The 25010-nt window shown below is 40.1% G+C and overlaps 1 long non-coding RNA gene across 9 annotated transcripts in view; it reads left to right on the top strand.

The window, feature by feature from the left end:
- Positions 1-25010, top strand: part of LOC135184768 (uncharacterized) — a 260467-nt gene that overhangs the window by 68454 nt on the left and 167003 nt on the right. For 7 of the 9 annotated variants that reach the window (XR_010306161.1, XR_010306162.1, XR_010306164.1 and 4 more), the window contains exon 2: positions 3144-3309. This is a non-coding gene — a long non-coding RNA (uncharacterized LOC135184768). Of the gene's footprint in view, positions 1-3143; positions 3310-6541; positions 7714-10702; positions 11154-25010 lie in introns of those variants that run through there. The other 2 variants (XR_010306165.1, XR_010306163.1) reach the window with 2 other exon arrangements.

Genomic DNA, 25010 nt, shown 5'->3' with positions numbered 1-25010 from the left:
CAATGATGACTGGGGGACCATGATAAATATGTGTAAGAGCTAAAGTAAACTTGCCTTTACTGAAGAGCTTGTGTATAAAAGGATACTGAAAAGATGGTGTTTGGAACAGGAGTGCAAGAGTCAGGCAACGCTCATTTGCGTTTTGCTGGCTAGATTACATATAGTGAATCAGCAAAATGATGACCTGTGATTTTAAGAACACGTTGTTCAGGTTTGTGAAAGCAATCAGAACTGCATTTATTTATTGCTGATAGAGCATGTGCTGCTGTATTTTTAAAAGCTCTGATCACAGCCAAGTAGATTTTTCTGGAGTCTATTTAAATACTGAATACAGAGGTGGTCTATACCTCAAAGCTGCTAAGGCAGGAGGCAGTGAATAGAGAGATAAAGCAAGGAGTAGACAAAATATATATGGATTGGTGTTACATTTTAGGAGCATTTTAAAAGCATCTCTGCAGTGAAATGAGAGAGTTTTGCAGATATTTACTGATACCTGGTTTTGAAGTAATATTATTGGATGATGAAAATTCACATAATGAGTTGATTGAAGGCACTTGTCAACTTTCTGGCAGTGAATAAGAGATAATAATGATAATGAGCACAGTATAAAGTGTAATACTCTAATGTACACTTTAGAAGACAAAATTTAGTACTTGGGATAGCAATATGAACCTTTAAAAGCTGCTTGATGAAGTCCAAAGATTTGCTATTCAGAGTCTGGATTTCCATCCTTTTAAGTAAAGGAGATGGTATTGAGAGCTGGACAACCTAAAAATAGGCACAGAATCATAGAATGGTTTAGGTCAGAAGTGACTTCAAGGATCATCCAGTTCCAACCCCCTGCCACAGGCAGGGACACCTCCCACTTGAACAGGTTGCTCAAGGCCTCATCCAGCCTGGCCTTGAACATCCTCAGGGAGAGAGCATCCACAACCTCCCATGGCAACCTTTGCCAGTGTCTCACCACCCTCACTGTAAAGAACTTCTTCCTAACACCTAGTTTAAATCTCTCCTCTGCCAGTTTAAACTCATTACTCTTTGTCCTGTCATTGCAAGACTTTGTAAATAGTCCCTCTTCAGCCTTCCCATAGTCCCCATTCAGATACTAGAAGGTCACTATAAGGTCCTCTCAAAGCCCTCTCCAGGCTGAAGAGCTCCAATTCTCATAGCCTGTCCTCATAGCATAGCTGCTCCAACCCTCTGATCACCTTTGTGGTCTCCTCTGGGCTTGTTTCAACAGTTCGATGTCCTCCTTGTTTTGGGGGCTCCAGAACTGCACACAGTATTCTATATGGGGTCTGACAAGAGCAGAGTAAAGGGAGAGAATCCTGTCCCTTGCCCTGCTGGCCATGCTTCTCTTGATAAGGCCCAGGACACAGTTTGCTGGCTGGGCTGCACGTGCACACTGCCAGCTCATGTTGAGCTTTTCATCAACTCAGACCCTCAGGTCCTTTTCTTCAGGCCTGCTCTCCAGCCATTTGCTACCCTGCCTGGATTTGTGCTCGGGATTGCGCTGACCCAGGTGCAGGACCTTACACTTGGCCTTGTTGAATTTCATGAGGTTGGCCTGGGCCCACCTCTCCATTCTGTCTGGGTCCTTCTGGGTGGCATCCCTGCCCTTTAACAGGTCAAGTGTGTCACACAGCTTGGTGTCCTCTGCAAACTTGCTGAGGGTGCACTCGATTCCTCTGTCCACATCACTGACAAGGATGTTAAACAGCATTGGTGCCAGCGCTGACCCCTGAGGCATGCCACTTCACTGGTCTCCAGGTGTATATCATGCTGTTGATCACCACTCTCTGCGTGCCACTATCCAGCCAATTCCTTATCCAGCAGTGCTGCACTCGTCAAGTCTGTGTTTTTCCAGTTTTGTGACCAGGATGTCATGTGGGACCTTACTCAGGTCCATATGATGTCAGTTGCCCTTCCCTTGTCCACTGTTGCTGTGACTGTCATAAAAAGCCACTAAACTTGTCAGGCATGATTTGCCCTTGGTAAAGCCGTGCTGGTTACTACCAATCACCTCTGCTTAATTTTCCATTTGCCTTAGCAGAGCCTGCAAATAATTAAAATTAATTCACTAACAAGACACACACTGAGAGTAGAGCTCCTAAACTCATCATCTGACTGCTGTCCTTTTACAAGTCTGCCTCCAGGAAAACAGTCTCCCATTAAAAAATTCCGTTATATGGATTATATAGAGCAAGAACAGGGAAACTTGGAGGAAGTGGTGGGGTGGTTGCAACTAGGTGATCTTTAAGGTCCCCTCCAACCCAAACCATTCTTTTAATACATGGAATACTTGAAATTTGTTTGAAAGTCCTTAAAAGATTGGGTATGTCATCCTAATCCTATTTCTAACTGACTCTAGGCTGACAGACTTGAGTAGTATGGATCAGAACATAGTACAGACTGTAGAACTTGTGCTGTTTCCAGATTTTCTGGAAAGAGGGGGGCAATGCTAATTGCTTATAAGAAAGGCTTTTATGAAGTTTAATTAAAAATTGTCAAATACTTTGAGGTTTATTTCTGACAAGAGGAGCTAAAGAACATAATAATAGTTTCCATTTGTCTTATTTCTGTTTAATTTCTAAAGAACTTACAGCCTTTTCCTTCAATGATTCTTAGCTTTTAGATCCAACCTGACTTGCAGGATTAATTGTCCATATCTTCCAATGCTCCTGGCAAAAACAGGGACCCTTTTGGATGTATGTATTCTTAAAATTGGTTTTCCACTGTTCTCCTAGGTATTAGATACATATGACTTGAATTCTGTCAGCAACAGGGAAAGGAAGGGGGCAAAAAAAAAAGTAGAAGGAAGTGCTTGATAGTTGGTCTGAAGTTCTGGTCAAAGGAGGAAGGAACTCATACATAATTGTAGAGTATATGAGAAGGTTCTTTTGACAAGGTGCATTAAAAGAGTTTTGAATAGAGACGAATTTTGAGAAAGGAATGCAATTTTGTTTTAATGTGTGTCCATATAGTAATAATTGTAGCACTCTTGATTGTGGTGAGATTAGTTGTTGCTTTATTAAACATCAAACTCGAGCTGTTTCTCTCTCTCTTTTTTTTTTGTTTGTTGTTGGTTTTTTATTTGTGTCAGTGCTAATGTCTCATCAGGCATTTGTTTTTGTTTTCTCTAGGTCACCACGATTGCGGCAAAGTGCCCAGGTCACTAGACCCAGAGTTGTAACAGCAAACCTTGTAACTGATCCTGGCAGAAAGCAAGGAGAAGCCCGAAAGTTCAGAGAAACAGACACAGTGCCTTGGCAACACCCTCAAGCTGAAAGCTGACCTGGAAACTGTAAGGTAGGTGGTATAACTGCAACAGCTTTTCTACAGCCTACACTTAGAAAGCATTCGTACACGTGGGGAAAGAGCAGAATTACAGATATATTTAAACAGAAGAAAAGTGAGGGAAAAGGATAAAAAGCACAAATAATACTAGTGAAGTATAGGATATAAGCTAAATTTGGCTTGCCTGTTTGATCTTATCAAATTACTTTCCTTTAGTATGTAATGTAATTAGTCTTGCACTCAATACAAGGCTGAATGTAAAAATAAACACCCCCCCACCTCAACCACCCCAAAACCACAATAGCAATCAGGCACCTCAAATAACAAATTGATGTGATTAGTGCACCAACTCCTTACCTCTGAAGAGTGGAGCTAAAATTCTTTGTTACGACCCCAGTAAAAATGAATTTGGTGATCTACTGCATGTTGTAAAAGTACAATATTATCTCTAGTTTATGATGTCTGGAAGCTCCATCAGGGAAAGGCTTTTTTTCTCTCTATTTTCTGAGAGTCCTTGAACCAAATACAGATAGTGTATAAATAAGTGTAACCCACTGACCCTCTGTCCCACGCTGTGTCCTATATATTTGAGTTTTGTTGTGCTGAAAGGAAGGAATTATGTTCCCAGAGGGATGAGCAGGAAGATTGCTGCCTATTTTTCTTTCTTTTTTGGTTTGTTTTCCTTTTGCCCTTCATATGATAGCATGGTATTGACTTTCAAAGGATCTTCCTTCCTGTTACCTTTGAGTGATCTCATGCATAGTCTAATTATTGACTATCCCCAGTGGTAATTTGGCTAGTAGCAGCTCTGTCTGTACCGCAGTGCAGCTGCATATATATCACAGGTAGGTGTATCTGAACAACATTTCAAGTGACTAACATGGATTTCAGTAGGAACGCAGTCATGAGAATACAAACTTTACTTCAGTATTTGTAAGCCATGGCCATGAATAACCATTTGAGTCACCAAACTCCACATCAATACCATTGTGATGCTACCTAATTCGAGTTTAATGCTAGCTTGAGTTTGGCCAACAGCTTGCAAGCAGACTTCTATCTCTCAAAGCCGATACAATATAAAGTAGGATGTACCCTGGTTTTGTAGTATATGGTAATGAGGGACTGCAGAGGTGAAAACTTGCTGTAGTTGGCCGAAAGAAATACTTTCTCCAGGCTAAAAGTGATCTCTTCTGCCTGCGTTTTCTTGGAAGTGGCAGTTTATAACTGCCAGCCTGGGCAAACTGTGCTTTTGCTGAGCATATCTCTGGGATCTTAATTTGATGCATGATATTTGCCAGTTGCAGGGTTTTGGTGCCTGTATTTTCCAAACACTTGAAAAATACGGAGTGAAAAGCACTCAGTTGAACCCACTGCCAAATGGTAGTTGCTCTCACTTTGGATCAGTGCCCCGGTTTACAGCTGTCATGATCTTCAGAGGAAAGACTGTGAAAAGAGACTGATCTTATAAGCACACCTGGAGGGCCAAGGGACTGTTTGCCAAGCTATACATAGTCAAGAGGGTTAAGTTATACAGTCAGGTAGAGCTAGCTGTTGTCATACTATGTTTGGCTGACTGAGGCTATTAAGACAGTCCTTTAGGGATGTTTCTTTGAAGCTGGCAACCTCTGCATCCTAAAAATAATCAGTGCTGAATGGAGTCTGAGGCGGTGGGAAATAGTAATCTCAAGGTATTAAAGCCTCAGCTCTTAAAGATTTAACCAGGGGTAGACTGGTCAAAATCTACACAAGATGAGTGCTTGGTAGGTGGTCTCTCCTAGGAAGATGAGGTTTCCAAGCTGTATTTAAGTCCTCTATGCAGTCGCTCAAAATGCAGGCCTTTGCATTATAAAGCCAGTGATTCAAGAGAAGCAGTACAGAAAGTAGGCGCCAATCAGTCATTCCTTACAGACTTCCCCCCTAGCATATGCATGCTGGCCTTTTTAGGAGGTAAACGTCATTAACCTTTCTTTTTTTAGTTTGGATTCCAAGAGGTTTTTATTGAAATTCAGTTCACACTTGCAACATTCTCTCCTTTTGGACTGCAAATGCAGTGCAATATGCAGATCACTCTATCTTCTTCTGCTCCTTGTTGCTCAATGCTGCAGAGCCAGAACTTACCAGCCAGCAGCTACTGCAGTGAGTTGAATCCAAGAACTGATGGAAAAAGCCATCACTGAGGATGGCTCTTCCTGGAGGGAAGTGGGAATTCATTTTTCAAGGAGAAATGCCTGGTCATCCCCTTGAGCACAATATTAGGCAGAATGCCTGCTGTTCCTGAAGTGGCAAATGTGCAGTGGGCTTTAGGCTGAGGCTAAGATTTTAAATGTAATTACAGTCCCTCTCTTTTCTACTTATTTAATAGTGCAGAGAAAGCTACTATTTGGCCCTTGATCTAGGTATGCTGTCTTCCCAGCAGTGAATTATGTGACACTGTACATCTGTTTTCAAATGCTGTAGGAAGGTTGAACATCTGTTTGGTCCTCTCTTTTCTAAGTCACAAAATCCAGTTCACTGGGCAAAGGACTGGGACTAAAGAAGTGGGGGGGGGGGGAAACCAAACCATTGTAGTCACAGATAAATTAATAGGAAGGAGACTTTGATAGAAAATTGAACCCTATTTCATTCTGTAAGCAGTTTGCAGAAACTCCAGTGTTGAAGGGGAGAATTATTATTGAAAAAGCCTAACAAAATTGCTAATACAGCTACAAACTCAAGGTGATTCTTTAATTTGAAATTTAATAGAAGTCAAATTTAACGTAAGGCAACTGTAGTGTATTGGTGATTGGGTATTCAGTCTTTCGGTGAATTCAATCCTAAAGTTCTTAGAGACATCAGTATGGACAGGACTGAGCTTGAAGTTTAAAACTCACACTCTGTAATACACAGAAATGACACTGTGTGTATGTATGAGGTATATGAAACAGAAATGAATCTAGTGGAATCTCAGTCATCTTATTGCTGACTTCTGTAATAGAGACTATTCTTCCTGTCTAATACTTGTAGTTACCTTTCAGATTGCTGATTCCTGACACAGCAGTAAGATCTTATAACTTCATTAGGTTGATAATTGGCATTTACCAGTCACAAGGGAAAACTTGAAGCTTTTATTTGGTATCACCTGCAATGAGTAGGAGAAATCTGTATGAGGTTTTTCTGCAACATTTGACTTAAATATCTTCTCTGTAAGAGCAGAGAGTGAAGTTCACTACCCTAAAGATCTTTATTCTTTTCCAATCCCTTCAAGGTTCTTCAAAGCACAGTTTCTCCCAGGTATTGATTCCATAAATGAGAAGCACAGCCTCATGCTTTACAAATGAATTGTGTTAATAGCTAGAACATCACTTCCCCTGTGAAATTATGTGACCTTCCCCTGGAAAATCTTGCAAATTTGGACTGTGTGTGTGAGAAAAAGAAAGTGGTGCTAATTTTCTTGAGATTCTCCATAAAATTCTCTGCTCCTGAGTTCCTATAGTTCCTCAAGTCCTGTTCCCTAAAGGAGTGTAAATTTGTATTCTCTGTACCTATTTTTATGTTCCTTCTGCAATTTTTCTCTAGTCCTTTCTCTGCCTACTACAATGAGCTTCTTATATACATTGATAAAAAAGCAACTACCTCTGCATCTTCAGTTAGCTAGCTTGAGGCAACTTTTTAGATAACAGGCTTACTGCTCTGCCTCAAAATACTTATTCCTAAGTGGGACTGGAGCATCACTAAATTTTTTATGTAGTCTGAAAGACCCAGTGTAGTTGAGTAACTCCAAAGTGGTTTCTCTCAAATACAAGAGCTTCAGGTACCCATTGCTCAGCTGCGCTACGCTGTTGTTACTACAATTCCAGACCATAACAGCCTGATCCATTCCTTGGCTTCTCTGTCCTAGAGTATAGTTGAATCGCATGATAATTTCTCATTTCTTTTGAAAAGATCTTTGTATGAGCAGCAAGAGAATGATAATTCTCTAAACCATGGGTTTTGTAAGTTGTCTGAACCAGTATTTTGTCAAGTTGCCAGAAGTTTCTTTCTGCTCATTAAGCCATGGATTGTTATACAGTGTTGATGTGACTTGCAAAATCTGTTTTCTAAGTAGATTTGCTGAGATTGCTTGTAAATACACACTGATAACAGAATTTTCTATTAATAATAATAATACTGAAGTGATAATAATTATGAGTGAACCTGAACTTGATTGCTTCCACTTTTCTATCCACTCCGATTAAGAATGGGAGTTAATTTAAAATGTATGTATTATTCAGGGCATGTCTCTTAAGCATCTGATGGTATCATTAATATACATGTAGAGGGCAATTTTGGAGACACATGTTTGATATTGAAGGATTTGGAATGTGTAGCAAGTAATGATTCTTTCTTTTGTGAAATTGTAATTAAGTTATTAAAAATTCATCCTTCAAAATATGAAAATACATTTTCTTGTACATCTATTTGTTTAAAATATGGTGCCTATTTCAAAATTTGCATAAAAAGAGACTGTGACTTGCCTTATGGATCCTTATAGTCACTGTGTTAATGTGATGAACAGCAAAATCCTATTTTGGTTTTCAGGCAGTAACCAAATTCATGACCAGCTTGATGCCATTGCCAGGGATTATTTGATGCTCTGCCTCTGACTCTGGCAGTGCTGTTTCTGGGATCATGTATTTCATAGAATAGTGAGGGTTTATTACTCAACAAAGATGTAGACTTTGATGTCTCTGATACTTGTCCCAGTGAATTGCTAAAAGCTGAAGAGGATAGACCTGATTTGGACAAAGGAGACCAAATCAATTAATGAGAAGAGACTTCTCTCTCCCTGTTATTGCATCTTTACATAGTGCAATCATATGTTGTCTTTCTGTCAAATTGGGATCCTTGGAGGGCTTTTAGCGTCATGGTTAAAGGAAAGATAAAATGGAGCCAGTACATGTGGTGCATTCTGTGGCTTCTGTCAGACAAGCAGCTATTGCTGATGATGAGCAAGGTCCTTCTGTCAACAGAGCTTTGTTTCCTTGCAACTCATGGGAATAGTTTTGGTTGAGTGGTTTGGTTTGCCTGGCTCACATTCTTTGAGTTTTGTTTTGAGTTCTGGACTTGAGTTTATTTAAATTCCCCAAAGTGACATCCATTGAAGTTGCCAAGTCTCACTTGGTTTTGTGTTGGAAGTGACAGCATTCTGGCAATTTTTCCGGATTAGTAAAAGGATTAAGGTCTGATAACTCATCAGTATTAGAGGCAGGCTCTTCACACTGTTCAAAAGCTGCAAAGACTACTTTTTCCACTGGCCAATAGGAGGAGGCTTCCGTTTCTAAACGTGATAGGTCCTACAACATCAAGTGTTAATCCTGGAATATTATTCAGTATGGAAAAGTTATTTCTGGTAGTATTTAGACCTTTCCAAATTGCATAAGCTTTTATCTCTCCTTCTGAGGTTTTTAAAATGGGACTTAGAGTATTAAGGAAACCCTGTTTCTTTATGAGCAGTATATGACATGCAACACCAATAAAAATGCTCAGCTTTCAAATGCCACTAGAAGAATATTCTTGTGACATGTGTGGTCTTTGACTTCACAGAAATATACTTTGGCGTGACATAAAGCTTTTACCTAAACCGTATGAAATCATTTGCCTAATGCGATTGTGGGTTTGCTACTCATGGGTAATACAGTTATCTTAAACTCAAATTTGTGAGAGACTTACTGATTTTTCCATCTCTGAAGTGGGGCAGCTGAGCAGCAGGAACTTCTGCAGAGATTCTTCCTGACTTAGCCATTTCCAGTGGAGATTTCTGCTGGAGAAGCCTCCCACATGATCTTTATTGAGTAGGATGGAGCTGGGAAGCAAACTTTCTGAGCTCTTGAAACCAGAACAGCTTTGCAGCTAGTGTTGCAGTTTAGTAAATGCATCTGCTAGAGTCTTGCTGCACAACAGACAGTGAGTAATAATTGAGAGTCAGTTGACATATATTTGCTTAATATTTAGGTAAATTTGCATGGCAAGAGAAATACTTCCTCTCTTTTTGACTTCGCTTCTACCAAGACTACTTCTGATGCCATTGACCTTTGAGCATTGATGGTGAAGGTCTTTAACAAAAAATAAGTAATCACCCACAAATTTTCTGCATTTATCCTCTTAAGTGGGAAGTTCCCTTACATAAATGCATACTTGTCTGCTGCCTAGCACTGTAATAATGGTAATGTCCACTAATCTGTGAAAGCATTCCAACTAGAGATTACAGAACACTAGGATTTTGAAGGCATGGAGTCCAGCTCTGCTCAAGGCAAGGACTACTTAGGGCAGGTCACAGAAGAATGCATCCAGTCAGGTTTTGAACGTCTCTAGAGAAGGAGACTACAACCTGTTTGGGCATCCTCTTCCAATTCTCCATCACCCTCACAGTAGAGTTTTGTCTCATTTTGGGATGGAATTTCCAGTACTTAAGTTGTAAGGAGAAATTGCCTATGCTTTCTGTTGCTTTCATTTTATTGTGAGACCACAGGTTGTAAGAAAGAACTGCTTGGATATTTTTTAGAAGAATTGTTTGCTCAGCTCAATTTACATTAGTCAATTATTTCCTATAAAATATATATTGGAGCATTTTAGACTGTTATTAAACTTAAAATGTATAATTTTCCTACCTCAAAAACATTGGAAATGTTTGTCTTAGGCCTTAACTTCAAAGACAGGAAGATGAAGAGTTGCTGTATTTCTGACTACACAGACAACAGATAAAATTCACATGACATAAGTGAATTATCACATGACATGAGTGGATTATCAATGTGTTTCATTGCATTGATCATCTTTGCAAGTGTTATTGGTTTGGCTAAGATTTCTCTACAATGCACACATGAAAACTAAAGAGCACCCAGGACATTTGCAAACCATGTTTGTAACACCCTTTTCATACCATACCAGAATACATTCTTTCTACTATCTAGATCTTTTCTCTCCCAGACAGAGCAGTTAGCTATTCCAGGTCAACTTCTGATGGCCTCTCTCAATTAAGCAGCATGTGTGTGAATCCATTCAGGTCTGCAGAACTCATGGGAAATATGTGGTTAATGTAGTATAAGCTGCTAAAAGTTGGTTTCAAGTAGGGAATATAGTTTTAAACTATTTTTTTAAATACAGTTTTATAGGTGTTCACAACAAGGAGGCTTTGTCTGAAGAAAATTTGTACTGCATATGACTTGGAACACAGTATTATGAATATTTCAGTGAGGTCTGCAGTCAAATGTCCTGAAACATGTTCCATGACCCAATATGCAAATCAGCTGTGGGATGTGAGAGGGCTGTTGGGGCTTACTCTACATAGATTTAGATTATTTCAACAAAGGTTATTTATTAAACATTATCGACATTGATTTTTTTTCCCCCACTTCCAAAATTCAGGAGGGTATTTTATTTTCTTTAGGGAAACAGCTAAGAAGTAGGTCGGGAACCATGATTGCGAAGAGGCCACTCCAGGGAAGGGAAAGGTTACATTCACTTTTAACAAGTGAAATAAGAAGGTTGGGAGGCGGCTGTCATTTGTGAAAGAAGAACTTCTTCTGAGTTATTGTTACTCATTGAAGTATTTAATGTCTCAGTTGTTGTTCTTTAATAATATTAAGGTTAACAAGAGGAATTCCTACCACTATGTGATTCAGAGAGGATGTAAAACTGGAGGTTAGTGGAGGAATTATAGTTTATATTATGTAGACAAGTGTGGAAGCATATTCCTTGGATAAAAAAGAAAAAGGCATGTAACAGAGTCAGTATTAACAAAATTGTGTGATACAAAATGGAAGGCTTTGTCAAGTCACAATATCCACATAATACATTAAGTTATTTTGGCAGCTGCCACAATAAAAAATGGATACAGATTACAGGACCATATTCTATCCTTCTTTGTACTTTGTGAAAATCCTACTGGAAACAGGAAATAAATTAGATTAAAATTGAACCAAACCATATTGTAAACCTAAAGAGAATTGAAAGGCTTAGGCTTCACCAGGCAGCAGCTCTTATTCGCAAAAAGTGAGTAAATTTGTGCAAACATGTGCAAGTTTGTCAGATGAGAAGAGCAGAGTTCAGAGCATTTTTATTTCTTCCTTTCTCCCTCAAATATCATTGAACTGCTCTCGAAATGGGGAAGTCCCTGCTGACTTAAAATAAAGCAATGGACTAATTAAGCAGCTGTGAAGGCACACACACAAAGTAGTGATGTTGTTTACTTAAGTCTTTAGTCAGCAGGCTCTGTGAAAACCCAGGAGCTGCTGTTCCCTGTGGCAGAGGACAGACAGCATGAGGCACCACAGCTGCAGCATGTCGAATCACACCGTGTGTTTTGGAAGAGGATAGCTGGGAAAAACTCCCTTTAAGCAAAGTGAAGGCAGAGTGCTCCCACCATCTGAAGGGCTGTCTGCTCTACAGAACCATGAGCATTGCCTGTGTGTGTGACGGGAGTGCAGGAGTCTCTGCAAAAGCTGGAGAATTGCAAAGTAATGGTGTGGGCCAGTGAAGCATTGTTGTTTTACATCTGTAGAAAATTGGCACTTCTCTCTCTTTCTCTGAAATGCAGCACTTTAGACTTGACCGCTGCTTGAAATGAAGCATAGTGAACCTATAATTAGGTGGAGTTCAAATGACTTGTACAACAGAAAAATAAGAGGTGTGGCATTTACCTACACAGTATTCCCTTAGGCTGCTGTTGAAGCCTTCTGTCATGTTTGTCTTACACTGTCTTTCTGCTTGTCTCATCATCTTTTTTGCCGTTAAAGTCCTGGAGCTCAAAGTCATTGGTTTATTTTCACAGAATCATGGAATAGTTTAAGTTGGAAGGGACTTTAAGTATCATCTAGTTCCAACCATGGCTAGGGGCACTTTCCACTAGAGCAGGTTGCTCAAGACCCCATCCAGCCTGACCTTGAACACCTCCAGAGAGAGGGCATCCACAACCTCCATGGACAACCTGTTCCAGTGTCTCACCACCCTCACTGTAAAGAATTTCTTCCTAGTATCCAGCTTAAATCTACCTTCTTCCAGCTTAAAGCCATTATCCCTCATATTTTGACCTTCAATTTTGACTAGGGAAAAAACGTTTCTGGTCCTAAAAGCTACAGAAATAAGCTTAAAAGTGTGCTCTTTGAAACCTCAGGAATAGGAAATGCCATGAATTGAAAATATTTGGGACAGCAATGCTGCTCCAAGCAAGAAGCTACCAGATGCCTGTGTCATTGTACTTCTGAGTTTGGGAGTAAGCCTGTGCTCAAAATAGAACTATTTCTCAGTAGTATGAAGTATGCTTCCTCCTGTTGGTACCGTGTTCTTTTTTTGTGTAAACAACTTTGAGCAGTTCCTTTTCCATCCTTGTTCAAACAAACACCAGCTTTTGTAACCAAAAAGAGGATGAGTAACAGGTGAAAACTTGTTTTTAATGATGCTGAGAACAAATGACTATTTAAGTAAAGGTCTCAGCAGTTGTTCTCTGCTAATCCCTGTTTCCTCACAAATATTAACAATATTTTTTAAAATCTAGAATTTTGAAACTCTTGCTTTTCTGAAAAAAATGGCCCTTTGTCATCCCAAATGATGTCTGTACATTTAAGTCTGAAAAACACATGCATATAAGTACATGTGCAAGTGTGCCTGCACGCTGGAGTGTGTTCGGAGAGGGGCCACAAGGATGATCAGAGAACTGGAGCACCTCTTCTATGAGGATAGACTGAGAGAGTTAGAGCTGTTCAGTCTGAAGAGGAAAAAGCTCTGAGAAGACCTTATTGTGGCCTTCCAATATCTGAAGGGAGATTTTTTTAGGATGTCAGCTAGAGATAAGATTAGGGGGAATGGAGCCAAACTAGAAGTGGGTAGATTCAGATTGGATGTTAGGAAGAAGTTCTTCACCATGAGCACGGTGACACACTGTAACAGGTTGCCCAGGGAGGTGTTGGAAGTCCCTGGAGATTTTTCATGTGGGTCTGAGCAACCCGATCGAGTGTGATGTATTCCTGCCCATGACAAGGGGGTAGGAACTGGATGATCCTTGAGGTGCCTTCGAGCCTTGATAATTCTATGATTCTGTTAATAACTAAATCAAACTTACTTCCCATTTAAGGTGCTGTATACAATACAGCATGCAAATTGATGGTTGAATATGTGTGTCCAGAAGGTCTAGGGAGATTCTCCTCCCACTCTGCTCTGGTGAGACCACTCATGGAATATTGTATTTATTTCTGGGGTCCCCATTTCAGGAGACAGGGATCTACTGCAGATAGTCCAACAGGAGAGCTACAAGGATGATTAAGGGACTTGATCATCTTTGCTGTGAAGAAAGACTGAGAGAACTGGGGCTGTTTAGTCTGAAGAAGAGAAGGCCAATAGGAGATCTTATTAATATCTGTAAATATCTGAAGGGTGAGTGTCAAGATGAAGGTGATGATCTCTTTATGGTGGTGCCCAGTGATAGGACAAGGAACAACAGGTACAAGCTGTAACGCAGGAAGTTCCACCTCAACACCTCTTTACTGTGAGAGTGACTGAGCACTGGAACAGGCTGCCCAGCAAAATTGTGGAGTTTCCTTCTCTGGAGACTTTCAAAACCCTTCTGTATGTGTTCCTGTGTGGCCTGCCTGAAGTGGTCCTGCTTTGGCGGGGGTTATATTGGATGATCTCTAGAGGTCTCTTCCAACCCCTAACATTCTATTATTCATTTTTTAAGTCTAGAAGAGACAGCCTGGTCAGCCAGATGACACAGCATAATTCATACAATTTTATCAAAAACCTTTGCAGTTGAACCTTGTGGTAACATCTGCTTCAGGTTTCAAAAGGAGATTCAGACAATTCTCAAGCACAGAGTAGTGCACCGAGTTGGGTTTTTCAAGCTATACCTATCAATTTTCTTCAAGTAACACTGTGATGTGTGGTGAAAGATACTGGGATCACAGGCTGCTGCTGCAACTGAGGGAGAGACCTCCAGAAGGCCTGTGCCCATTCTGGTGTGCAAGTAATGAATGGCTAATTCTGAACTGATTTAGGCAAGGAAAAGGAGATAATTCTGCAGCACAAAGAATCTATAATAGTGAGGAAAGTGCAAGTAATGCTAACCTAATAGTAGTTCTTGGTAAGACATCCTCATTTGGGATGTTAAATTTACAAGAAGACCTTGTTTTGTGTTTATTGTTTAGGTATTTGTTTCTGCAGATGCCTTCTTGCTTTTTCAGTTCTGTGCAAGTGTTTTCTATATAATGTTTTAGCTTTAATACCAAAATTCATGTAATGGCTGTCTCCTGGAAGCCATTCCAAACAATGTGGCATTGAACATTCCACCAATGGGTTTGTTATTCTCTGGTTTCACAAGTAAATCAGGCTGACAAAATGGAGAAGAGCCATGATATAAGCAGAAACTCAAAGGAAACCAGAATCTGGACATCAGCCAACAATAAACTCAGGTGGCCAAGAAGGCAAACAATGTCCTGGCTGGTGTCAGGAATAGTGTGGCCAATACGAGTAGGGAATTGATTGTGCCCCTATACTGGTGAGGCCGCACCTCTGAGTTCAGTTTTGGGCCCCCAACTGTAAGAAGGATATTGAGGTGCTGGAGCATGTCCAGGGAAGGGCAACAAAGCTGGTGACTGGCTGATGGAACTGGAGTTGTTTAGTCTGAAGAGGAGGAGGCTGAACGGGAGACGTCATTGCTCTCTACAATTCCCTGAAAGGAGGTTGGAGTGAAGTGGGGATTGTTCTCTTCCCTCTTGTATCAAGCAATAGAATGAGAAGAAATGGTCCAAAATTGTGCTGGGGAGGTTTAGGTTAGATATTAGTGAAAATTTCTTTCTGGAGATAGTAGAATCACCGTCACTGGAGATGTTCAAGGAACATGTGGACGTGACACTTCAGGATATGGTTTAGTGGCCATGGTGGTGTTAGGTTGACGGATGGACTTAATGATCCTGGAGCTCTTTTTCATTCTATGAATGGCAATGAGTTTAACTATCTATTCAGCTCAGTAGGGTGAGTGAGATATGACTTAAGTCATCCGTCTTCTCCTAGATCAAAGCACAGCAGTTATGTGTCTGCTTTGGCTGCCTTGCAGCTTTGTGAAGATATAGCTTTGTTAGGATTTAGCTTTGTTGAGTACTGAAACATTGATACTTGGTGGGCTTGGAACTGTGGGCATGCTGTGGTCATGGATGGAAATGGGAGATAGGGACAGTGGGAGGGGATGCTTTAACAGGTAAATCACATTTATTTTTCGTGGGAGTTGGATGTAGGGCTTGCACTATTTTTAATTGTTTGTTTCTTTCCTAGTAGTTTAATAAAATTGAGAAAAAAGTTGATTTTCAGAGATTCAGGGCAGACTTTTTGGCAATTTATTTTCAATTACTTTTTTTGTGTAATATGACTTTAATTGAAAATAAATATCAGGTATTAGTATATAAAACACATTAATTTGTATTTCTTTGGATCCACTGCCATCTAATTTTATACCTTCATTTTGATATTAGGGGTTATTTTGACTTCATCTCTCTTTTCTTATGGTATAGTTGTCCACCATGTAACATTTTCTTCAGTCTGTTTGTTCTTTTATTTTTGGATGATATTTGTCTGTTTGTTTTTGAGCTCCTCTATCACTTTGTCCTAAATGAAAGACAAAACTGGATCCTCCTGAGATTTACAAAACCAGATGGTGCTATATTTGGCATCTTTCCTTCCTCTGATACCAAGGCTGATTGCACACTATTGGTAATTCATCAATTTCAGATCTGAACAGTGTTCTTTAGAAATCCTGAGTGAACATCACTCTGCCCTTGTAATTCGTTATGGCTCACTTATTTTGTAAAAGCTTTCCTACTAACACTTCAGTTAGAGGAACTTCTAGGTCTTTCTTCTGTAAATAAGGACTCTGATATGTAAACATCCTTTCCTCCAGTGTTAGCTTTATGCAAAAAAATGTGTTTAGTTCTTCTGCTATTGCCACTCCAAAGGACAGCCCTGTCTTTTTCCTCTCTCATTTGGGAACGTATTAGCTCTGCATTCGTCAAGTCTTTCGCAAAAAATTTAGCATGCTGAGGTTCTTGAATAGACACAGATGAATGCTTAATGTAACACATTAGTGTATAAAAGCAGTGTACAGACTGCTTTTACTGAGAAACTCTCTATATGGGAAATGCTGCATTTAACACAGAGGTTCGTTTGTCACAAAACTTATCTCATGTCTCTCTATGAAAAATGTGGTACTTATTAATGGTACCCTTATTCAGCATGGTGAATTCTGCTTTAAGTGACTCTTCTCTGAAGATATTTGAAATACATGAAGCATTGCCTAAGATACTCACATATCAATGACAGACTGTGTTTTAACTCAAACACAGAACTAGGAGTAGGCTGAGCTACAAAAATCCCTTTTTAGTATGTGGTAGGAATATCCACAAGAAAACTTAGGGTATAGTAACTCTTGAGCTGTGAACTCCTCTGCTTCTTTGAAGTGTATTGACTTCACTGGATACAAGAAGCCTGGAATAGGTTGGTAAAGTTTGCAGTTCGTAGCATTCTTAGAAAACTTGTGATGTGAGCTTAAGTGTTAGAAAATGCCTTGTTAGAGGCAAGTGATAAAAACATGGGAAGAGGGGGAACTAACTCTTAGCGTCCCAAGATTTTGTGGAAGTGCCATTTAGATATCTCTCAGTAATGCTGATGCTGAGATGTTATTTCACTGTTTTTCTGCTGGCTGCATCAGCAAGCCATTGGGATGCTTACACTGAAAGTGTTTCAGCATATTTCTTCAGCCAAGAATCTCCTTTTTATTCTAGTCAAGATAGACCAAACTCACCTGAAAAATCCAAGAATGGGGACAGAAATGCTGACGCTTCAAATGCCCTCTTAAAAAAGTCTGATGCCCATGCTACTTTTAATTGCCACAGCTTCTGAATACGTTAAGGATAGTCTCTTTAAGGGACCGCTTGTGTCATTGCAAACTGTATTTTTGATGTTTAGTTGCTCCGTGCTTATGTTTGTGTGTGGTTTTAATCACTGATAGTATGCCCGAGTGTTCATACATAGCTTGCTTTTTATTTCTCCTGGTTGTTTTTTTCTGATGGTAAAAATGTTTTAAATGGTTTCTGCTGTGCCTGTATTCACTTGTGAATCAAAAGTGCAAATATAATTCAGAGAATGTTTTACTTTTTTTTTTTCAGTCAAGCCCAACACTTTTTGCAGGATTTTTATCCAGCGGAGAAGGGCTACTGCTGAGTAGATTATTACATTCCATTGTTAGCCTAGAAACAGAAAACATTGTCTATGAATAAAGGGAATAAATTAAGAGCTACAACACGCAACTGAAATGGAATTGTTGTCATTTGGTGTATGATTTGTATTCGGAAATGCTACCATTGGCTTGGTATGTCTATTAATACTGTAGCAGTATGGGTTTCTTTCCTTCTTTCTTTTATCTTTCTGAATCTTTTACCAAGTCTTCGGAATTTTTTATCTCTTTGTTGTCTTATTGTATTTTATTTTCTCTTTTTTTTTTTTTTTTTTTTTCTCTTGTGTGTTTTTATTTTTTTACTGTTGGGTTGTTTTGGGAGTCCTTTGGGGGGGGTTGTTTTGGTGATGTGTTTAATTAAAATGTATTTTTAATTTTTATTCTTTCACCCATGTCATAGGATCAGCATCAGATTCTTTTACTCTTCCCATGACTGATTTTTTTTCCTTTTTCCTGAGCTACCATCCTGCAATGCATGACTCTCTGACTGTTTTGAAGCAAATAATGCAATCCCTTGGAGAAATTTGAGTCTCCCTTTTATAGTACTATAAAACTCCCATTTCTCCTGGCTGAAAGTGAGAAACTGGCCTAAGAAACAAGATCTGGTGGTGTGGGATTTTTTTTATCCCCTGAGCATTCTGCTAATTTACTAGCAAGTTGTGTGTTTAGAACAGAATAAATATTTCTTTAGAAGGCTGTATGGAGACTGATATTTATTCAAAGCTGCTCAGAATTCTAGAACATTAGGAAATACCCTGTCTGGTGCAGAGGTAGTGGGCAAGGATTTAGATAAGGAAACTGATCATTTTACTACCCTGCTGCATGAAATGATCCTGCAAAACAAAGTGTGCATCTGGGGGGCTGTACGCTACCAGATTCCACTAAATAAATGTTCCTAATGTAAATATGAAGTGTTAAGAATGTCTTTGTTTTGAAATTTATGCCTGTCTTGTTCATAGAACTCATTTTGATTTGAGCTACTTTCAGAATTCCATAAAACATTGGCTAAGCTTCTGGAAAGGTTAACTTTCAACCAATCTAATTTATGTTTTGATGGAAAAAAAATTCCTCTTCAGCCAGTATGTCTGAGGGGGAAAAAAATTGGGCAAATGGAAACCTTAGAGCTGTGTTGACTGGCAGTGAAAAAAATATTACCAGGAGTATTCAGGAAAAGCCAGGTGGATGGTAGCCTTTTTCTGGTCTAATATGGGTATTTGGTACCTTTCCCTTTATTTCTTCATGTTAATCCTGGGGAATAAATAGTTGTTGCTCATGGCATGAAATTGAGCTATGTGCTCAGCTGCATGCAAACTGAGAAAGAGCTGGTCGAGTCAGGAAAGCAGTACTGATGTAGTGCAGTGGAGGATATGTAACTAAACTAAATCACCTAAATGAAATCAGCCTCTTACAAAATCTTGCAAATAGAGGTCTGAATAATTTTCAGAGCTGCTGGTAGTCACAGGTTCTCATGCTATTTATAGCTGGTTTCTTTTTCAGTCTTGAGGATTCAAGACCTAATTGATTAATTTTCTCTCAAAGGAAGTGACAGTGGCTGATGTGTGGAGGGGAAGACTGTGGGAGCATACAAAAGAGGCCAAAGAGGTCTCCAAAAGGAATTTTAAGTGCTGTTGCTAAACAGAATTTCTCTTCTTACCATTTTTTCATTAACAATTGTGTTACAAGAGAAAAAAGAGAGAGAGTAACTGTTTAACTAAGCTGCCTTCACAAGTGGGATTTGTGAAAGGTCTAGACCTCTGCAGTGTGCATGTCTCACACAAGCATTGCTGTCAGAAGCTGAAGCATTTCATTCCATCGAAGTGACTGCGGCAGATAGGATGGTGCACCTCCTGTGAAATGTTTTTATTGCTGCCTTTTCTTATGTTTGTTTTAATGGAAATTTAGAACATCTTGTGCTCTTTTCCATATTAACGGAATGTAACTGCAGGAGAGCACATAAATCCCAAACCATTTATTGTCTCAAAATCCTTTGCACTCTTCTTCCCTTTAAAAAAAAATATGTATTTCTCCTAAGCAAGACATAAGACAATGTCAGAAGCCTGTTCAATTCTGATCTATCCCAGCACGTGTCATTTCAGCTCCTTTGCTTTAAAGATAATTTTGGAGGTTAATGAACTTAAATGTAATACTTTAAAATAATCACCAGAGATAACAGGAAAAAAATCAAGCAGCTCCCCAGACTAGAAGGAAATGTTTGATCCTAGACTCACAGGCTCATTTAAATTCACTACTGTAAGTCCATCACTTTCAACTATTGATCTATGATAAGACATTTTTATTAATTTTTCCTTAGAAAAATTCACTAACATTGAAGAAGATTCAGCATGCAGGGGGGAAGAGCTCCTTAATTTGACTGATTAGGCCAATTTACTTAGGCTTTCCTAAAAATAAAAGGATGCACTGTAAATCTTGGACTTCATCTCTAAAATGTTTAGTCAATCCCTGGCAATTAATCCGTACCTTGCCTTCTCAGAGTGACATATATCATGCAGTGCACTTTACAAGAACCACTTGTATCAGTGCATTTTGTTTTCTCATCCAGCTGTGACAAATTCAATTAGCTAATGTCTCCTTTATTCCCTTGCTGCAGCTACGCATACCATATCATGAATTGGTAGGTGGAGCAGTTCCTGTGTATTTCTTACTTGTCTGGCATGTGAGTGAGACAGGACAAGGGCTGGGTGGAGCTGGGCCTGTGGACTTTCCCTCTTCTATTCATAGATTTGTATAATGGTTTGTGTCAGAAGGAACATTTAAAGATCATCTAGTTCTAACACCACTGTCATGACCAGGGACACCTTCCACTTGCCCAGGTTAGGGCCTCATCCAACTTGGCCGTGAACACCACCAGGGAGGGGACATCCATGATCTCCCTGGACAAACTGTTCCAGTGTCTCACCACCATCACTGTAAGAAATTTCTTTCTAATATCCATTCTAAATCTGCCCTCCTCAAGGTTCAATCCATTCCTTTTCATCTTATTGTAGAATCATAGAATGGTTTAGGTTGGAAGGGACCTCAAAGATCAACTAGTTCCAACCCCCTGCCATAGCCAGGGACACCTCCTACTGGATCAGGTCACTTAAGGCCTCATCCAACCTGGCCGTGAATACCTCCAGGGAGAGAGCATCCACAGCCTGCTATGGCAACCTGTGCCAGTGTTTCACTACTCTTACTGTAAAGAATTTCTTCCTAACACCTAGTTTAAATCTCCCCTCTGCCAGTTTAAACCCATTACTCCTCATCCTGTCATTAAAAGACCTTGTAAATAGTTCATCCGCAGCCCTCCTATAGTCCCCCTTCAAGTACTGGAAGACAACAAGGTCTCTTTGAAGCCTTCTCCAGGCTGAAGAGCTCCAATTCTTGTACCCTGTCTTCATAGCAGAGCTGCTCCAGCCTCTGATCATCTTTGTGGCTCTCCTCTGGAGTCACTTCAAGAGTTTGATGTCCTTCTCATGTTGGGGGCTCCAGAGCTGCACACAGTACTCCAGATGGGGTCAGACAAGAGCAGAGTAAAGGGGCAGAATCCCCTCCCTTGCCCTGCTGGCCACACTGTTCTTGATGCAGCCCAGCACATGGTTGCTGTCTGGGCTGCATGCACACTCTGCTGGCTCATGTTGAGCTTTCTGTCAACTAAGACCCCCAGGTCCTCTTCCGCAGGCCTGCTCTCCAGCTATTTGCCATTCAGCCTGTGTTTATGCTGGGGCTTGTGCCGATCCAGGTGCAGGACCTTACACTTGGCCTTGTTGAATTTCATGAGATTGGCCTGGTCCCATCTCTCCATCCTGTCCAGATCCCTCTGGATGGCATCCCTGCTTTTTAGCAAGTTGACTGTGCCACACAGCTTAGTGTCATCTACAAACTTGCTGAGGGTGCACTCGATTCCTCTGTCCACATCACTGACAAAGATGTTAAACCACACTGATGCCAGCGCTGACCCCTGAGGGATGCCACTTCTCATTGGTCTCCAGGTGGACTTTGTGCTGTTGATCACCACTCTGTGTGCAACCATCCAGCCAATCACTATCACTACAAGCTCTTGACAGAAGTCTTTTCCTGGCTTTCTTATGGACTCTCTTCAGGTACTGTACTATAGGGCCTTTTGGGAGCCTTCTCTCCTACAGGCTGAAGTTTATTATGATGGTCAAGACATGAGGATGTAGGAGTATGCTGATTTTTCTCCCCTCATGTAGTTTTTCAAGACAAAATTGAACATAGTCTGAGGTTTTAATTCATTAATTCAGTTTTGGAAAGGTTGATGCATTAGGGTTCAGATTTTTTGTCTGTTGGACTCCCTTAGGTCCCAGAACATCAAATAACATTCCTAAAGTTCTTGATATTTGCTTCAGATGGATGAGTCATGCCACATATGTATTCTCTTATCTTTTCTTTTATTAACTGTTGCTAGTGCTTTGAAATCAACTGATGAAAGTGCTGCATGGATGATACTAGATGAAATGATTGCATTTCTCTCCCTGTTCCTTGAACGGGACTAAATACCTGTTCTTGCATGTAGGCAAGCAGCACAATCTATTTCAGTGGAGTTCTACTTTTGTCTGTTCCCACTGGTGAAGTTTTAAGGTATAATGCATACTTACTGTGGGAGGGCTTTACTTAATTTTAGAGAGGAAGGAAAGAATTTGTTTGGATTCACTTGTTGTGTTCTGAAAACTGCTGGAAGACTCGTTTGTTGTGTCATTAATATTACTGCAGTGCTTTGTTTAGTGGTCTTTTATGGCAGTTTTTCTTATTGATGCTCTTTTGCTGCAGTAACTGAGATGCATCTAAGTGCAGGCATCAGTATACCTAAATTCTGGGTTTTTTTGCCTCAAAGTTTTAGAAATCAAGCTTTCTGTGTCACTCCAATCATTTGTCTTAGCCCCTGGTCTTGTTTTTTTGATTCAAACCCTTTCACTTTTACATGTGTCAGAGATGTCTACAAATCTTACAGATTTCCCACTGTTGAAATATAAGACAGATTTCTCCAGTGGCATAAGCTGGCAAGGGGGGGAGGGGAAGGGGGAAGTGTTAGCAAGATGATAATTGCACTCATTTTGGTGTTTTGAATTTTTTTAATCATTTCAGAGCATACCTAGTAGGCTGTTGAATGACTGTGCTTCACAAATTGCTTGCCCAGCTGTATACATTCTGAAGAAAATAATAAGAATTAAGAACATTGAATAATTTATCATAAAAAGTGAAATTTGTCAGATAAATTATTCAGTGATATTATCTGACAGCTGTAACTGTGGGGCTTAATTAATGAATGTATGCAAAGCACTTTAATCTTCAGTTTATGAGAAGGATTAGTTGACAATGTTGCATTCAGGAACAGGGACCTGAATCTAAGGGCTTGTCCTGATTTTGGCTGGGATGAAGTTAATTTTCTTCCTTACAGCTGATACAGTGCTGTGTTTTGGATTTAGTGTGAGGACAATGTTGATAAGACACTGATGTTTTAGTTGTTGCTAAGCAGTTCCTGTGCTTTGCCAGTGTGCAGGTGCACAAGAAACTGGGAGGGAGCATGGCAAGAACAGCTGACTCAAACTAGCCATAAGGATGCTCCATACCATGGAACATCATACCCAATATATAAACAAAAGCTGGCCAGGAGGAGCAAATTGCTGGCTGGGTGGTGAGCAAGCTGACACCATGCTAAGTTGTGCAGTTGATGAACCAGAAGAGTGGGATGTTATCTAGAGGGGCCTGGCCAAGCAGCAAAGTGGGCTTATGTGAACCTTCTAAGGTTTAACAAGGCCAAGTGCAAGGTTCTGCATCTGGGATGAGGCAGTCATCAGTATTGATACGGGCTGGGGGACGAAGGAATTGAGAGCAACCCTGTGGAGAAGGACTTTCAGGTACTGGTGGATGGAAAACTGGACATGAGCTGGCAGTGTGCACTCACAGCCCAGAAGGCCAAGTGTGTCCTAGGCTGCATCAAAAAAAGCATGGCCAGCAAGTCAAGGGAAATGATTATACAGCTTTACTCTGGTGAAACCTGCCTATGAGTACTGTGTCTAGTTCTGGAGCCCTCAGCACAAGAAAAGCATGGACCTATTGGAGTGGGTCTACAAAAATGATCAGAGGGCAGGAACACCTCTCATGTGAAGAAACACTGTGAGAGTTGGGATTGTTCAGCCTGGAGAAGAGGGGGCCCTGAGGAGGCCTTTTTGCTTGCAGTTTAATGCTTATAGGGGTGTATACAAAAGATGAGGAGAGGCAAGACCTGTTGTGACAGAGCAATGAGTAATGATTTTAAACTAAACCACAGAGTAGATGTAAGGAAGAAATGTTCTGCAATGAGGGTGTCGAATCACTTGAACAGGTTTTCCAGAGAAGTGGTGCATGTCCAATGCTTGGAAACATTCAAGGCTGGGTGATAGGTTGGACTGGATGATCTTGGAGGTCTCTTCCAACCTGGTTGATTCTGTGATTCCAAGGTCAGGCTATATAGGTCCCTGAGCAATGTGATCTAGTTAAAAATGTCCCAGCTTACAGTAGGGGGATTGGACTAGATGACCATTGCAGTTCCTTTCCTACCCAAACTATTCTGAGGTCTATAATCTGGTCAGAAAAGCTTTGTGTTTTGCTTGAATGTCCAAGTAGTTTACTTAATACTCCATCCCTGGCTTTGTGTATACTGCTCACATCCTTTTAAAGAGTACAATTTGTTCACTTGCAGCTTCCCTCTAGCTAGTGCATATACCTTACAATTCACATACATCCCTCTTCAAAACAAATCCTGTAGCTGCCATTCTCCTGAAGAGGCACAGGAGGCATTATCTGCAGAATCCTCTGAATTCAGCTTGAAGTCTCTTGAAAACTTTGCAGTGTTTACAGACCAAAATCTAGAATTTTTTCCTTTCATAAGAGAAATCCTAGGCTTGTATTGTTTACCATTGCATGTTACTCACTTGGATAAAGTTTGGATCCCATTTTTTTGGAGCCCTTATGAATGCTCTGGTGACCTAGAAACTCTTAAAATAAGTTATGTTTCTGTGAAATTCCTGTCAAAGTTTTTGGTTTACATTTAAATGTGTCATGTGCTTTGAAGCTGCATATATATGCAATGCAAAAATTACTCTGGCAATTGCAGGTTTTAGTTAACAAAATAAAAATCAGGTGCATAGGAACTTCAAAACATCATCATTCATTATCAGCTATTGGCCCAACCACATCAATAACTTACTCTTTTGAAAATCCAGAACCTTTTTTTGCTAAAGTTCCTTTCCTTTTTTTCCCCCCCTTTTTATTGCATTTATTACACCAAATTACAATAGCAGTGCCAGACAAATAATCACCTTTTTGCCTTTTTATTTCATCCAAGCTGTTTCCTTGAACTGTGTCCCTCAGGGAACAGTGAGGTTGTAGTAATATCAATTGCACAGGACTGCTTTATGCAGAAACTCTGCTTTTGCTAAACAAGCTAGCATTTACTTCAAAATGATTCCTGGTTAATTAT

This window comes from Pogoniulus pusillus, chromosome 21, assembly GCF_015220805.1.
Source record: "Pogoniulus pusillus isolate bPogPus1 chromosome 21, bPogPus1.pri, whole genome shotgun sequence".
NCBI lineage: Eukaryota > Metazoa > Chordata > Aves > Piciformes > Lybiidae > Pogoniulus > Pogoniulus pusillus.
The sequence above is the reverse complement of the archived record's forward strand: the minus strand, read 5'-3'. Positions and strand labels throughout refer to the sequence as shown.